Source organism: Amblyomma americanum, chromosome 1 (assembly GCF_052857255.1).
Source record: "Amblyomma americanum isolate KBUSLIRL-KWMA chromosome 1, ASM5285725v1, whole genome shotgun sequence".
In the NCBI taxonomy this organism is placed as follows: Eukaryota; Metazoa; Arthropoda; class Arachnida; order Ixodida; family Ixodidae; genus Amblyomma; species Amblyomma americanum.
Window position 1 is genome coordinate 137,815,887 of NC_135497.1, and position 15,457 is coordinate 137,831,343.

Genomic DNA, 15,457 nt, shown 5'->3' on the forward strand with positions numbered 1-15,457 from the left:
CCATGCCCAGGCTTCCATTTTTATGCCACGTTACAGATATCAGCAGGTGTGTTTTCATGAGCTGTTCGTTTCCGTTTCAAAGTTAACCCAATGTTTACTTTTGCTCAAACAACACATGTGCGGACTGTGTCTTCATTTGTTGATGTTGTTCTCGTGAGGCTGCTTTTATGTCGAACCTCTAGTCTCCGCAGATGTTTGTGCCCTTTCTTTATTTACTTCTGCTCTACTGTGGGCTTAGACTGATGTAAGGGCGATGCTGATTTTCTTGTTGTTGAGGCTGATGCGCACCACGTGTTCCAAATACAACAACCAGGGTGCCGTACAATATCCCTGAGAGCAGCGGTTACTTCTTCCACATGAACTTTACAGCCTTCTTATGCAGACAATGAGTAACTAAACCCGGCGTAAACATTTCTGCAATCCTCCTGTACCAACACGCAGGAAGAACTGTGATTACCTTCCCGTCTCCGTCATGCCCATTACAGCATCCGAAGCCTTCATTTATGTAATGTGTAATCATTTACTTCAATTTGCTCAGTGCACGTGTGTACCTTTTTTCTCTCCCCCTTCTGTTGCAACGCCGAACGGCTCCGACAGCAAATAAATGAATTGAAAGCAACTTCAGTTTGCAAGGAATTAGACCTGTGAACTGAAAATCTTTTGTTCTATTTTTGCGACATTTAAACGTATATTCGCACAAGCGGCGCATTGGCTCTGGATGCTTAGAGAAGACTTCGCTGTGTCGCTCAAACATGACAAAAAAAGATGATGATGATGATGATGATGCATTTTTATGGCACAAGGGCATCTGTAGCCAATGAGCACCATTTCATAATGTGTTTTCGTCTTCACAAGGTGGGGTCAACAAGGGCCCATTTCCCCGGCATTTCACCCCAAATGAGTAGTGTACCAGGGAGGGGGAAGCTTTTACCCACTGAACCAACGGTGGGTACCCGGTGGCTCTGGGGATCTAACCCTGCAACCCCCGCATGCGAGGCGGATGCTCAAACCACTAGGCCGCCGCTGCGGTATACTAAAGAAAAGATGAGAGAGAGAGAAACTCACCTTCAAGCTAATGCAGAGAAACGGGGCTACATGCGGCATCATTTTGTCCGTGCCTACTACCTCAAGACAAGAGGAGTAGTGGGGCTCACAACAGCGATGACGTGTTAAGATGATGATGCTCCTGCGCGCTTTAAAACCTTTCAGCGTCCAGACCACTGTTATGTAAAGACTCAAGCGCAGCTGTAGTCTTCACACTGTCGCATCTTCGCTCTGGCCACGTGCCTAAAATGAACTATTTTTGCTCAAGACGAACTGCTGGCTGCTTGATTTCCTATGCTTCACATCACCTCAGCGCACAAAAAATGAACACGAACGAATCGAAAGATAACGGAACGAATAGAACGGATAGAAAGCGCACTCTTCTTACGGGAGTCATCGAAGCGTGGCAAGAAAGGGGCCACTTTCGGACACCCTTCTGCGCATTTAAAGCAGACGCATTGTGCTCGATCTGTAGCGCTTCAGGGGGATGGCAATCAACTTTCGAACTCTAGACAAGGCTAAAAAGGCTCCTGCATTGTAGCCATGCAAGTATCAACCTATGCAACATGCTGGCCTAATTGTCTTTAATGGACAGGTGCATTAACCGCAGATTTTAAAGTGATATATTTCAGGGTCCCGTTCTGCAACAAATCCGGCGGCGTTGTAGTTGTTAGCGAAAAGTCCGGATTGGTCGAAAAGACGGCTACGTCACACGTGGAGCTGTAGATTTAGAAAATGGTTAAAACATTGTAGAACATGTGATTAGAAGGCCGCAGCATGACTCAAACGTTATTAGGACATGTAAGCATATAAAGTATTGCGCTGAAAAGAATATTGGGGTAATTAGTCGGGAATCGAAACCCTGACCTTTAGGTTGCGAGTGAGATACACTGCTCCTGTGCCATGCAGGCACGCTCGTACAACTTGGTTACAGCGGGGCTTTATATGTATGTCGTTTGGTCTTTCACGGAAACAGGGTCCGCATCTGCGTGGGCTAGAGGAAGCGCTGCCGGGACCTATGCACGCTATCGCGTCATACACTTAGAGGCGGAGCTTAAATGTCCCCCAAATTTTTTGGTCACATTCGACTTTGTCAGGCGAGATTTGAGCGAGCCTAGTCACTCGCCGCGCACTTGTGCATGTAGTCTTCGCAAGCAGTATATTAGCCTAAGGTCCACGGAATGGAAAACACACTTGTAATGAAGTCACTGAGGGCTGTTTTCGCGTCCTCATTTGGCAGTATACCGTCTTCTAGAACTGAAGCTAGAGTAAATCGCAACAACCCACCAATTCGCCTGTACTTCTATATTTCCTCAAAGTACTTTATTGGCTGGAACACAAGGCTTCAGATATGTCAGAATCGATTTTAGTTAGTGTATGGACATATTGCATGAAGTAAGTATTCAGGAGGAGGTCCCATAGTCGAAGGCCGAATTGGGAGCTCCCATGCATTCAAAGAAAACGCATCATTGACAAAATGGTAACAAAAAACACAATGACAATTAAAAGTGATACATAAAGCAAAAAATCCCCACATTTCTTACACAAAGTCAGCAAGACGGCAACATTGCACTTGATTAGGTGGAATTCTATTAAAAGAAACAAAAACAGGCGGCGATATAAAGGAAGTGTGATATTAAGGCACAAAACAGGAGCAGAATAATGATTAAAGTACAATTAAATGACGTTATACCTCGATATTAATGAATTCTTAAAATCTGAGTTAAACCAGTGTATTTTCTGCTGATTTAAAGCAGCGGGTAGCGTATTCCAATAGAAAAAAAGATGAGAAATAAACTGTTTTCAGTAATTAGCTCGTAATTTGGACAAAATTAGTTTATGATTTGCCGTTGCACTTATCGGAAAGGAATTCATTAGAAATGACACTCTCTTGAATTGAATTATTTATCCGCCTGAGCAGAAAAAGGTCAAGATTAAATTTTACAAGATCAGTAACCGGTAAAATATAATTATCATGCAGCAGCTGTGTTGCGTTACTTGTATCAGGTGTTTCAGGGAAGATTTTCAGTTTTTTTTTTTTAAATAGGCTTTTCGGGCTAAAACTATGGCTGTTGCGGCATAGTATTACCAGTATAGGCGTACGCCAGAAAACCGTGAATCGTGTTAAGTAGTAAGCTGGATAACTAATTTTTAATAATTAACTTTTTAACTATTACAGTTAGGCGCTAGTTGCAATCAGAGATTTGTAGCCGGCCGTTATTAATAGCCATATCAGTTTTTATCATTTAGAAAACGCGATTACTTTTGGCGCTGTGGCTCGGCAAAATTTGTGTTTTTTTTCTACTAATTACGTGCACGGGAAAGGTTACTTTGCCTGCATGCTATCGAAAGCGCATGTATTGTGGCATGATGTAACCGAGTTTTGTCGAGCCACAACACCGAGGATAATCAAGTTTTCGAAATTATAAAAGCTGGTATGGCTATTACTAAAGGCCGGCTACACATCTCTGATTGCAACTAGGCGCCTAACTCTAATAGTTAAATTGTTATTTTTTAAACATCGGTTAACCGGCTTACTCCTTAAAATGATTCACCGGTTTTCTGGTGTCCGCTGGTAATACTATGTCGCAAACTGGTAATATTATGTCGCTGGTAATACTTTGTCGTAGTACTATGTAATACAGGTGACTGGTAATACTGCTAATACAACACTGGCAATACTATGTCGCAAAAGATATATTTACACCCCAAAAAGCCTTTTTTTGAAAAAAAAAATGAAAGTCTTCCCTGAAACGCCTGGTATATGCACTGAAAGTTAATACTCTAATTACTCCATTTTGATGCGTTTATAGCAACGATAGATGAGTATTTTAAGTGCTTCCCCATGACAGTATGCCGTAACTAATATCGGAATAAATGAATGCATGGTACAATGACATAAGAGTAGAATTGGAGAAGAAAGGACGAGATTTGACAAGAATGCAAATTCCGTAAGCAATTTTTCTTTTTATGTGAGCTATATGATGATAAAACTTGATATTGGAGTTGAATTTAACTCCTAAGTGTGTGCGAAAATGGCAGGCGGCAAAGGAGTTGTAATTAACTAAAATGGAAGGAGTTCGATGAGGCGTTTTGATATTTTTGTTCATAGTGCTTTTTTTTTAGCTGCGTTCAAATGCGCTGAAAGTGAGTTAGCAAACCTTTTTATATCTAGCATGTAGCTCTGTGCCGAATGGTTGCTTTTCTGTTTTTTTATAAACGTTTTCCAGAGTGCGCATAGACTTTGGCATTCTGTCTGTTATCCATGGATTCTGTGATAAGGCTACTATCTTTTTACTTTTTTGTTTCCGTGAATTCGAGCCAAAATATGTCAACAGCAGTGTCAAAAACAACGGGAAAGCTACTCGAGGATCTTTAATTGAGAGTACTTCGTATCAGTCAGCGTTAGTCACGGCGAGACGGAATGATTTTTTACCGAGCACAACTTTGGAGAACTGGGCGATGGGAAACTGGTCCAGAGCTAGAGATAGTAAAAAAAAAAAGATGGGATAGTGGTTTGCAATATTTTCTAAACGACCTTCATCTGACGGGCCTACAAAATTAGATAATACGTGGCCGTTAAGTGTGTTTGAACCGTTGTGAATGCATCGTGTTGGAGGGGTTATCAATGATTCATAGCCAAAGCTCTGGAAACAACTGTAATAGTTAACATAATTTCTTGAAGAAGTTTTTTTCAGCGCTACATAAACGACAAAGACATAAAGAAGTACACGGGACGGAAGAAACCATGCTTCACTAACTAGCCCCACAACGTGTTTTGTTAATAGTTAACATAACTTGAGGATGATATATTGTGAAGGTTAATGTTAATATTACCAATATTATTAAAGCAAATTTTCAAACAATAATGTTTCCGTTATATGTTCAAGGGCATTGCAAAATAAGTAGTAGAAGATGACGATGACCGACAGATACAACCCTGGAATGAAGCATTTGCCCTCAACATGCAGAAAGAAAGGATCGAATTTTAATCATACCTGTTTAGAGCTAACAATACTAAATTCGAGGTACTGTCTACGTCTGTACGTGACATAAGATGATATAGAAGTGACTGCTGTCCCATGACGACTCAGCTCTCTGTGGGAGCACCCAGAACAATAAAAATCAAAACTACAAGTCTCTGTCTGCATCGGCTAACTAAGTCTCGGAGATGGTAATTACCGAAAAGGGATTATCTAGTCCAGAAAGAAGGTTCTGAAAAGAACCGAAATGTTTCACAAGGCTGCGGGCGTTGAACTGCATAAAGGAACGGCCGCTAGATGATAACAATCCGTTTAACTCAGCTTCTAGATCAAATCTCATAGAGGCTTTTTATTTAAAAAAAAAGTGGACACTAGAGTGGTTAGTTATTCAAGAACAGATGTGACTGTTCAGAAATGCGAAGAACGTGGCCGTCAGGTGTGTCCCTGGTTTCATTTGGCAATTACCTGTACACAAATACTGCCAGTTGTTACCCTTCTTCAAGGCCAAGGCTTTAGAAAAGGGGACCTTGTTCTGCGGGGTTAGGTGGTCATTGATAAATATAGAGCTGTTAATGTTAGACGAGAAGCCGATGTGATACACACAGCGCCCTACCTTCAGCGTCTTCCCAAGGAACTCATTCTTCTTGGTGCGCGAATTGATGCGAGCAAGAACGTTTTTCTTCTCTTTATTTTTTGTTGCGAGTCGATAAACAATACCTAGATCAGGGGGTGAAAGGGGGCACACAGATCTCTTGCCAATGGCCTGCATCAAAACAATGCAGTCTTCCTCTTGCATGTAAGGGACGCCCCTGACCTCTACATTACTCACTCTCGAGCACTACTCGTAGTCGTTGACCTTGCGAGACAGAGCGTTGTTTTCAGTCCTGAGAGGCTTGTTTTCATTAGTCAGGGTGGTCTTTTCGCTGCGCAGCTTCTCAACGACGCCATTTGAAATTTGTATGCTGGATTCAAGGCTGTCAGTCGGTTTCTTCAGATCCATGACGTCACACCCCAATATCTGCATCTTACGCATTATTTTTCCAACTGTCTGATCAGCAAGCCGATCAGATTCGTTGAGGAACTTTGCTTCAATTTCATCAATTCTTTTCGCAAGTTCAGCACATGTAGGCATCTTACAGAATATTGTTCAGGGCAGCAAAAAAAATGGCAATGAGAATCAAACAATAAATGACATCCAATAAAACGATGGGCCCAAATTCATTGAGGCAATTGGCAGTAACGGCAGCGAGCAGAGCAACTTCAGTTAGAGCGTAATAATTTTTGGATCACTAACCTGTGAAGATGTGTAAGGCGGTGCACGTCACGCTGTCGCCGCTGCCAAAACGTCTTTCTTGGCCGAAAACTATGGGGCCGCTTAAGTCACCTCAAGAGGGCAGTGCGATAACGGTGTGCTCTGGATCCAATGCGCACGGAGTGAAGTGCCAATGGCCTGCATCCAAACAATGCAGTGTTCCCCTTGCGTGCAAGGGGCGCCCCCTGACGTCCACATTATTCACTCTCGAGTACTGCTCGAAGTCATTGACCTTGCGAGACAGAGCACCGTTTTCAGTCCTAAGAGGTTTGTTTTCATCAATAATAATAATAATAATAATAATAATTGGTTTTTGGTGGAAAGGAAATGGCGCAGTATCTGTCTCATATATCGTTGGACACCTGAACCGCGCCGTAAGGGAAGGGATAAAGGAGGGAGCGAAAGAAGAGAGGAACAAATAGGTCCGTAGTGGAGGGCTCCGGAATAATTTCGACCACCTGGGGATCTTTAACGTGCACTGACATCGCACAGCACACGGGCGCCTTAGCGTTTTTCCTCCATAAAGGCGCCCGTGTGCTGTGCGATGTCAGTGCACGTTAAAGATCCCCAGGTGGTCGAAATTATTCCGGAGCCCTCCACTACGGACCTAGTTGTTCCTCTCTTCTTCAACCAGAATGGCATTTTCGCTGCGCAGCTTCTCGACGACGTCCGTCATTTAAGATTTTTATGCCACTGCGGGTTCGAATCCCGCTCACGGCCATATATTGTTTTGTTTGTTTATTTATTCATTTATTACGTCAACCGCCTACCTGACAATCTGACGGGCCCTGCTACGTTTTTTCCCTCCGGTAGTGATGTCGATATTGTCTCAGCCTCCCATGCAGGGCCTCAGGTGTTGACGGATTTTCAAATTTGGCTGCGCGCAGTAATTGGCCGTTGGTGGTCACGCGACACCTGTGGCGTCATCACGTTTTTGAGCAGTCGGGAATTTTCTGACATCCTGCGGAGGAGTTTGAGTGTGGCAAGAGCTCTTACGCTGTCGCATAACAGTAACCTGGCAACGGGATTTGTGCATCAGCCGTTTATAGGAACCCTTACTGCACCCCTAAAGACCAAAAGGCCTCGAAAGGTGAGGACAAGGGTTCCTACCTTGCACATATTTAGAGCTTAAGGGGCGCCTTAAGTGCTCCACTACATGGCTGAGAAGCAAACCAACCCCCGTTGCACCAACACTTTTAGCGAAAACTGTACATGAGCGGTTTCATAAATTTCAACAACGGCGTGAGCGGGAATGAAGTACTGTCCTCGTCTCATGACTGGGTACAGATAACAGAACTTCTCGAACCAGAATCAAATACTGCTACATATTGTTACGCGACACAGTCGCAAGACAATGAGGACATTGCTCTCGCTCTGCGCTCTGGACGACGACGACGACTCTGGGTCGATCTCAGTTTTTTTGTGTCCGCGACTGCGGGCTGCCGCACCTGCCGCTTAGATAACTCCCGCTTATATTTTGGCGGAGGTACTCAGTAACTCCATCCGATTACACTCTGGATCTTCGTAGTTCTTCTGGTCTTGGGCCTGCAGCCCGATGACGACCGTCGGAGCTCGTTCCGTGGCGGCAATGCCAATGCCGACTGCCGTCATGACACAATCCCGCGACCCGGACACCTGTGGCACTGACGACGCCGACGACAACGACTGGCTTGCCATGCACGAGCTCTTCAGCAAACAGAACTGGTGAGACGCGACACTCGTGCTGGCGAATGGCATTTTCTATTTAGCGAGGACATCCTCCTCTGGATCCACGAAGCGTTTTACTCATCACGGCATTGCAGCGAGTGGGATGCCATGATGAAAATAAACACTCTGTATATATTTAATTGTTGCATAGAACTAAGAAATAAAAACTTAGTAGAGCTAAGCTTACCGGCTTAGCGCATTAATCAGCGAAAGCTGATTGGAATTAGCGGCGTTTCAGACAGGTAAGGTCTGTTTGACGCATGCATGCAACGAGGACGGTAGCTCCGGGACAATCACATTTAAATACATTTTATGCACTCGACGAGCCAACCTGACACACAAATAGCTACTTAGCTTTGCTTTTTGTTTCGCGCACGTTTAGCTACTTGGCTTTGCCTCTCATTTCGAGCACGTTAGCTACCTGGCTTTGGCATGTTCGTTTCGGGCACCTTTAAGTGCTTGGCTTAGCATATCTTTCGAACTCGTTTCGCCCCTGGGGTTCGTCACTTTATGAGCCAGCACTGCCGCTAGCGGTGCAATGATACACGTTCAGCTCGGATATCAACATGCTTTCGACTTTCCCATCGGAATGTAGTATAGCCACTTCCGCCGGCATGGTGAATATACGAGCATTCCACGGCGCACGCTTTTCGCGGACATCCGTCGTGGTCTTCTTTTCTTCGCACCTCGTCAACGTGGCATTGAACTCCACAGCTGATTCCTTGCAACGTTGGCAAGCCTCATGTGGCGCTATGATTGCTGTTACATGATACGCTGCACCTCATCTTCACGACGTTCTACCACCGCGCTCGTCTCTCGGTCTCCCCTGCCTCCGCGACGAGCGAGCCGCCGCTCGAGCCTCGACAAGCCCTAGCACCGCTTTCGGTCTTTTTCTATTTAAACCTTCAACACAACGTTCCTGCCTAACCCCACGGTGCGCTTCCCCGTCTTTCCTTTCCTCGAAAAAGTCGCTAGACGCTAGACGTGCTCTGCAAGGGCTCCAGCTTCAAAGAACATTTTCGCCGAAAAATCACCTTTTTGGTAATTACCACTGGTACCATCTGCAAGAGAACATCGCGAGGCATCGTTGGATACAAGACTCAAGACGGTGAGTAGTTTTTAAACCACTGTGCCGACCTTTTGAATGCGTTCACGCCACGCCTCCATGTCAGCCCTAACCAGGAGTACGGGCAACGGAGTCAGGCCTAGCGAGGAGACGGGCCTCTCGGCCGACTTCAACGCAGGCATGGCGACATCCCAGCTCAACGACCCGAGCCTACGGGCCCGCCCGACGCACGACAACATCCACGTGGTGTTGCATCAGCCGAGCGCAGAAGAACAAGGTATTGACTTCACCTAAAACCAGGTAGGGAGCGCTGACCCCAACAACACGTACTCGAAGCCGACTACCGTCCTGGTGGACGGAGGCTTCGAACTAGCATTCTACAAAGCCAAACAGAAGAAAGAGAAAGCGTGGAAAGAAGCAAGACAGCATCTAAACGGACCGGTTGCTACTTCTCCTGCAGTAGAGAAATCGAACGTCCTCGTACCTCCCGAGCCCAAGAAACCCAAATTTCCCCCCATGAGAAGGATCTTACCTTTACCGAAGGGTGGCGTTAAAATTATAGTAAGACGAAGGGGCCTGGCGGTCATACCTCAACGTGATAGAAATCTCGCTAGTGGTAGCGAATGCTTGTCCAGAGAAGAGCAAGATAGTCGACAAGTACATTGTCAGGCCCAGAAACGGTTCTACCATCATTATCGCCCGCACACCGCACCTGGATGTGGCCAATGAAATACGCAATATCAAGACTCTAATCATAAGAGGAAAAGGCTGCGAAGTCTCAGCATGTGTTGCTTTCTCAGAGAACGAAATCCGCTGTGTCGTCCACGGACTAGCACCCGAAGAAACCCCAGAGAACATCATGGCAGGAATGCGAGTACGCACGCAGGGCGTATACATAGTCTTCGCCCGGATGCTTGGTCAACCCAGCACTACCCTGATCAAGGTGAAGACTCTACCGAAAGTCGTTTACTTCCATGGCGCGGTACTTCGGCGTTTGCCGCATTAACCATCGCAACAATTCGGCTGCAAGTGCTTGCTTCAATTTTGGGCGCAGGGCGGATGTTTGCCCGACACCTGACGCAACCGTGTGCCAGAGGTGTGGTGCGAACAATCCTTCGCAAAATAACTACGTATGCGAGATCTGCTGTGCACTTTGCAATGGAGCCCACCCCACGGGAGCAAAGGAGTGTAAGCGGAAACTTAAATGCACTACAACGAAGAAATAAAACCAAGGAGAGCAACTCCGCAGGGCCGGGTGCGGAGAGCTTCCCTCCCCAGCAACCAGTAGCAGCAACAACACCCCATATTGAGGAAAGTACAGGCGCAACTTCCAGCGGGACGACGTGCTATACGTGCCAAGGACATTCCAGGGGTGCATTACTTCGGACCAGGAGGGGAGGAAGAAGAAGCAGCTGCGTAAGGCGTTCAACTGTGACCTCAGAAAATTATTTAGCACCCCGTGAAGTGCAACCACCGGGTTCAGATAACGAACTTATAAACACCATCAGACAGCTAGTCGAGAAGGTAAATGACCTCATGGAAAAGCTCGAACAGAGAGACCAGGTAGAAGCCGAAAAGGCCAGGCTCAAGGAGAGGCTCAACACGGTCCTTCGTGCAACGAATCTGTACTCAGGCCCGCCACTAAAATGCCAGAACAACTCCTGCAGTCACCATAGTTTTGGAATGCAGTCAGGGAGGTCATGTGAACAAAAATGAGATCAGCGGCCACGAGGCCTATCCACGAAACGCGAGGTACAGATCTCAAAATGGGCACGTACGTACCCTTCGTAGAAGAAGAACACCAGAAGCGTCACGGCCACAGACGCGGCTATTAGTGATTGAGAGTCGATCTTCAGTAATACTGATGACCTCTAACGAATCGCAGCAACAAGAACAATTAGAAGTTTGGCGCTGGAATTGCAGAGGCCTCCGGAGCCAAGCTAGGGAACTGAAATACCACATCCAAAACACTCTAGTTAAACCTAATTTTATCTGCTTACAGAAGGCCGTATCGACACCCGGCATCCGAGCAGGGGTACTTTCTGTTCAAAGGCACATCGTACGTGACCGTCAAGTACGTGTCCAAAGAGTTAACCGCCATGGAGCATGAGCTTCCAGCAGAAGTCTCACCCGAGCACGCAAACCTCGTTCAAAAAATAGAGTCTGTGGATTCTAAATCTAGAGCACCCCCCCCCCCCCGAAAAAAAAACGGGACCCCAATCATCCTGGCGCCACTAGGCCAACATATGGCCTTGCTGGCAGAAACCCACTTTTGTTGGCAGGGTACTTCAACGCCCCATATAGGGAACGCGGCTATCGGCAGGACTCGCCCAAAAGGAGGGAGTTAGAATACCTTTTAAATTTCCTCAACATGGAGCTTTTCACGGACCCCACGTAACCTCTAGCGTAGGTAACAGCGTGCAGGGTGACACCTGCCCTGACCTCACTCTTGGCAAAAACATAACGGGCGTCACGTGGCTAAACAACGAGGTCGATGCTGGTAGTGGCCGCAGGATACCTTGGCTCTCATACCCGCTAGCCAAAATGAGAAAAGAACTACGACACTCGGGCATTACCAATTGGGACGAATATAGGGAACTCTCGGCTGAGCTAGAAATCAGATCAGTTGGGCAATGTTGCAGCGAGATTACAAAAATTAAGAAAACCACGGAGCGCATTCAGCAAATGGAGGAGACTCCGCAAATCGATGCCCATCTTCTACACTTGTGGGAGGCGTGTAGGAGCCTCACCAAGGGGTAGAGAAGGCAAAAAATAAACGGGGTCCTGAAGGCTAGGATAGCGCAACTCATGCAGCAGGCTCTGACGTACGCGGAACAACTAGCGGGCAGAAACTGGGGAGAATTTTGCGACCCTCTTGCGAGGACCCTGAGCAAGAGAAGAACGTGGGCGATACTGATAGATACGTCTAAAACAAAGGCAGGTAACAACAGGACCCTACATAAGATTGATTGCGTCTTCGAAGGCAGTGACCAGGACCTCATTGACAAGATCACGGAAAGATACATTGGCACCACAGAAATCCCAGTCTACCAGAGAATGCGAATACGAAGAATACTAGATACGAAGGCACGGCCACTCGGAACTCGGAAGCACTCGGAAATTATCCTCATGCCTAAGCCAGGAAGGAAGCCTGGCGTAGAGGCTTTACGTCCGATCTCGCCCACGTCATGCTTGGGGAAACTATTCGAAAGGGTCATACAGACCAGGCTTCAAAACTATGTCGAGGATAACGACCTCAGGCCGAACACGCTGTTTGGCTTTAGGCGAGCGTTATACATCCAGGATATCTTCCTTCTGCTAAAGGAGAAGGTCCTCTCCAAGATCATAAAGATGGAGGAAAGATTGATTCTGGCGTGCCGCACTCGAGTTCCTACGATAACGTCTCTCACGGTGCCATCATGAACGGCCTAAATGAGCTGAACTGCGGCGAACGTATTTTCAGCTACCCCAGGTCCTTCTTAACAAATCGCACAGAAATAATCGGATTAGGGGAAAGCAGATCAGACAGATTAGACATGGCTGACAAGGGCGCACCGAAAATATTTATAGCCTCACCACTCCTGTTCAATATTGTCATGATTCGGTTAGCGAAGAAACTAGCGGGCATCCAAGCGGTGCGCCACTCGCTGTACGCTGACGACGTAACAATATAGGTAACTGTGGGTTTTTTGGGCGGCAAGAAGAGCTTACTTCCGACTGCTGCCACCTGCGTGGAAGACTACGCGAGGGAGGCGGGACTGAGATGCAGTCCTGAGAAATCTGAACTACTCAGGGTCAAGGCTCCCTATTACAGGGATAAGACGCCAGTCACGGAAGACAAGAACGTTCAAGAGGTCGATGTGATGAGAGTCCTCGGCATTTGGCTGCAAAGCAACCGGATGGCTACACGCCGCATACAGCTGCTTCGCAATCAGATCGCAGAAATTTCTTGAATGATTTGTAGAATGAGCGACAAAAACAGAGGGTTCAAGAAGGGTGACACTATGCGGCTACACAAATCGCTTGTAATCTCCAGAATAAGCTATAGTCTCTCTTACCAAGAGTTCAGGAAGGTGGAAATCGAGCGAGTAGATACACTTAATCGAAAAACTTTCAAAAAAGCGCTGGGACTACCAGACTGTTCCCCTACTAAAGAACTGCTAAAAATGGACGTTCCTGACACCTTTGAGGAGTACCGCGAAGCTCTTTTCGCCACACAGCATCAAAGGCATCGAAGAAGCACCATGGGCAGGCATGTGCTGCGCAGGGTCGGTCAACCGGGCCCGCTCGAAGAGTATCTGCCGAAGGTAGGTCCCAACAGCAGGATGTGGGCCGCCATACGGTCAGCCCTCTGTCCAGTAGAAGACCCCCCCCCCCCCCCCCCGCCCTAAGGATTTGGGGTTACGAAAAGTCAAGCTGGAAACCTTTATTAGGTTCAACCGCAATAACAAAAACAGCCTACATGCACTCGTCTCCGTACAGGAAACAAAGTTCGGTAGCGGTGGTGGTATATCAATCCGCGCAGGAAATCTGTAGCGGCTCTGCCAACTTTGTCAACCTCAACTCTATCAGCTCTGTCAGCCATAGCTCACGGGTGACGCACTCAAACAAGCTTCAGGGTTGTAACGGACTCCATGAAGGCATGTCGAGACTTAGTGTCAGGGCGGGTGGACAGACATGTGTTTAAAATTCTGGAGACTATTGCAAAACTAAAGTATATCTCGGTTAGCATACTCTCGATGGCGGGGCCCGGAGGAATCTCCGGGAACGAGGCTGCGGACCGGCTCGCTCGAGCATAAACCCACCGAGAGACATTCACACATTCCTCGGACCTAGGATTCGAGACCTTCTTCGATATTGTAGAACCATTCCGCAGTGAACGAAGCGCTCACGCGCCACCGCACGAAAGCCTAAACAGGTCCCAATCCCCATACTGGAGAAAAATTCAAGCAGGAGTATATACCGATCTCCTCCTCTGCAATTACATGTTCCTGACTGGGCACAAAGACTCGTGCCCACTGTGCGACAGTCAGTATCCTGCACTAACCCACTGCACATGAGAATGCGAGGTCAAATATGCAAGTCAGAAACCTATATGCGCTTCACGGAAGCAGTGGGGGTCTGCTGGCCGACTCTGGCCCCTACCCTCAGCTTCAGCTGAAGAGCACGGTCAAGGACGCTACCAAAGCACGGAGGACACATCACTGCTCCCTCTCCTATTTCCCCATCTTTTGTGGTTCCCCAATAAAAAATTTCTCTCTGTACCTGTCCTCCCCGCTACGCCAACTGCGGTTAAACCGGCTGTAATTCTCCTCCTCGATGGCGAGTTCCGCTCGGCCGATGCCACAGCAACCGGCGGCGTTAGTTCGCGGCTTTCACTCTCTCCCGTCAACGGGAAAGAGTGAATGCGTCACTCGTAACGCGTTACGGCTGCCGTTGTGCCCCCTAAATGGCATGTACTGAATAGCTTGTATAAAGCTATTACAGCTGTTGCTGTAAAAAAAAAAGAATGGATGCATAGGGTAGATTAAAGAAATATTGTTTATTGCGTTGAAAACCGGTGACTGCTTTACGAAATATTTTACCTCTCCTGTCAATGGCCACAGAGTGCCAAGGGTATCAAAGTGCATGCTGCGTTCCACTCCAGGCACAATTAGACCTCATACTCCGTGTAGCGACCACGCCTCACTGTGTTTTCGTGAAGCACAATGAGAATTCAGCCCAGTGTCTTCGAACGGTCTGTGCTTATATTGGTTGATGGTGATCACTGCTTTATGTCTAACCGGCTTGTTCGTTACAGATTTCGTAGTAAACCCCGTCATCCAGACTGCCGTATCAAAGGACATCCGTATTTTTTTTTGTCTTTTGGTCTTCAGTCCTGCTGCTTCCCGTGAGTAGTAAACGCAAACTAGACACTTACCTGAAGGGGAAGAAAAAAAACAGCATGCTATCGGGCATATAAAACTTTAGCGGTGACTTTTGGGCGTCCAGTGCTTTACTTATATTACTGAGTGAGGCTGTCATTTGTAGTTGTTTTTCATTGATTACGAGTGTGTTCTATTACATGCGTCTGTGTGTATCGTGTGACTGCTGGGCGTGCTTTCGTGTGCACCTGGCGCTCGAATCACGAAACTCATCGCATGTGTAGGATCGGTTCTTGATTATCCGACGCTTGATTATCCGAGATTCGAAGCCACGACAGAGGACGAGGCAGCAGCCGAGTCACCCGCCAGTCATGAACCAGTTTTAGGGAAGGAAAGCTTCCTGCACTCAGCCCTGTTTTTCAGCGCGGGCTCCAATGGCTGTTATATCTTGCTATCGTTTTCCTGTATACCATCCCTAATA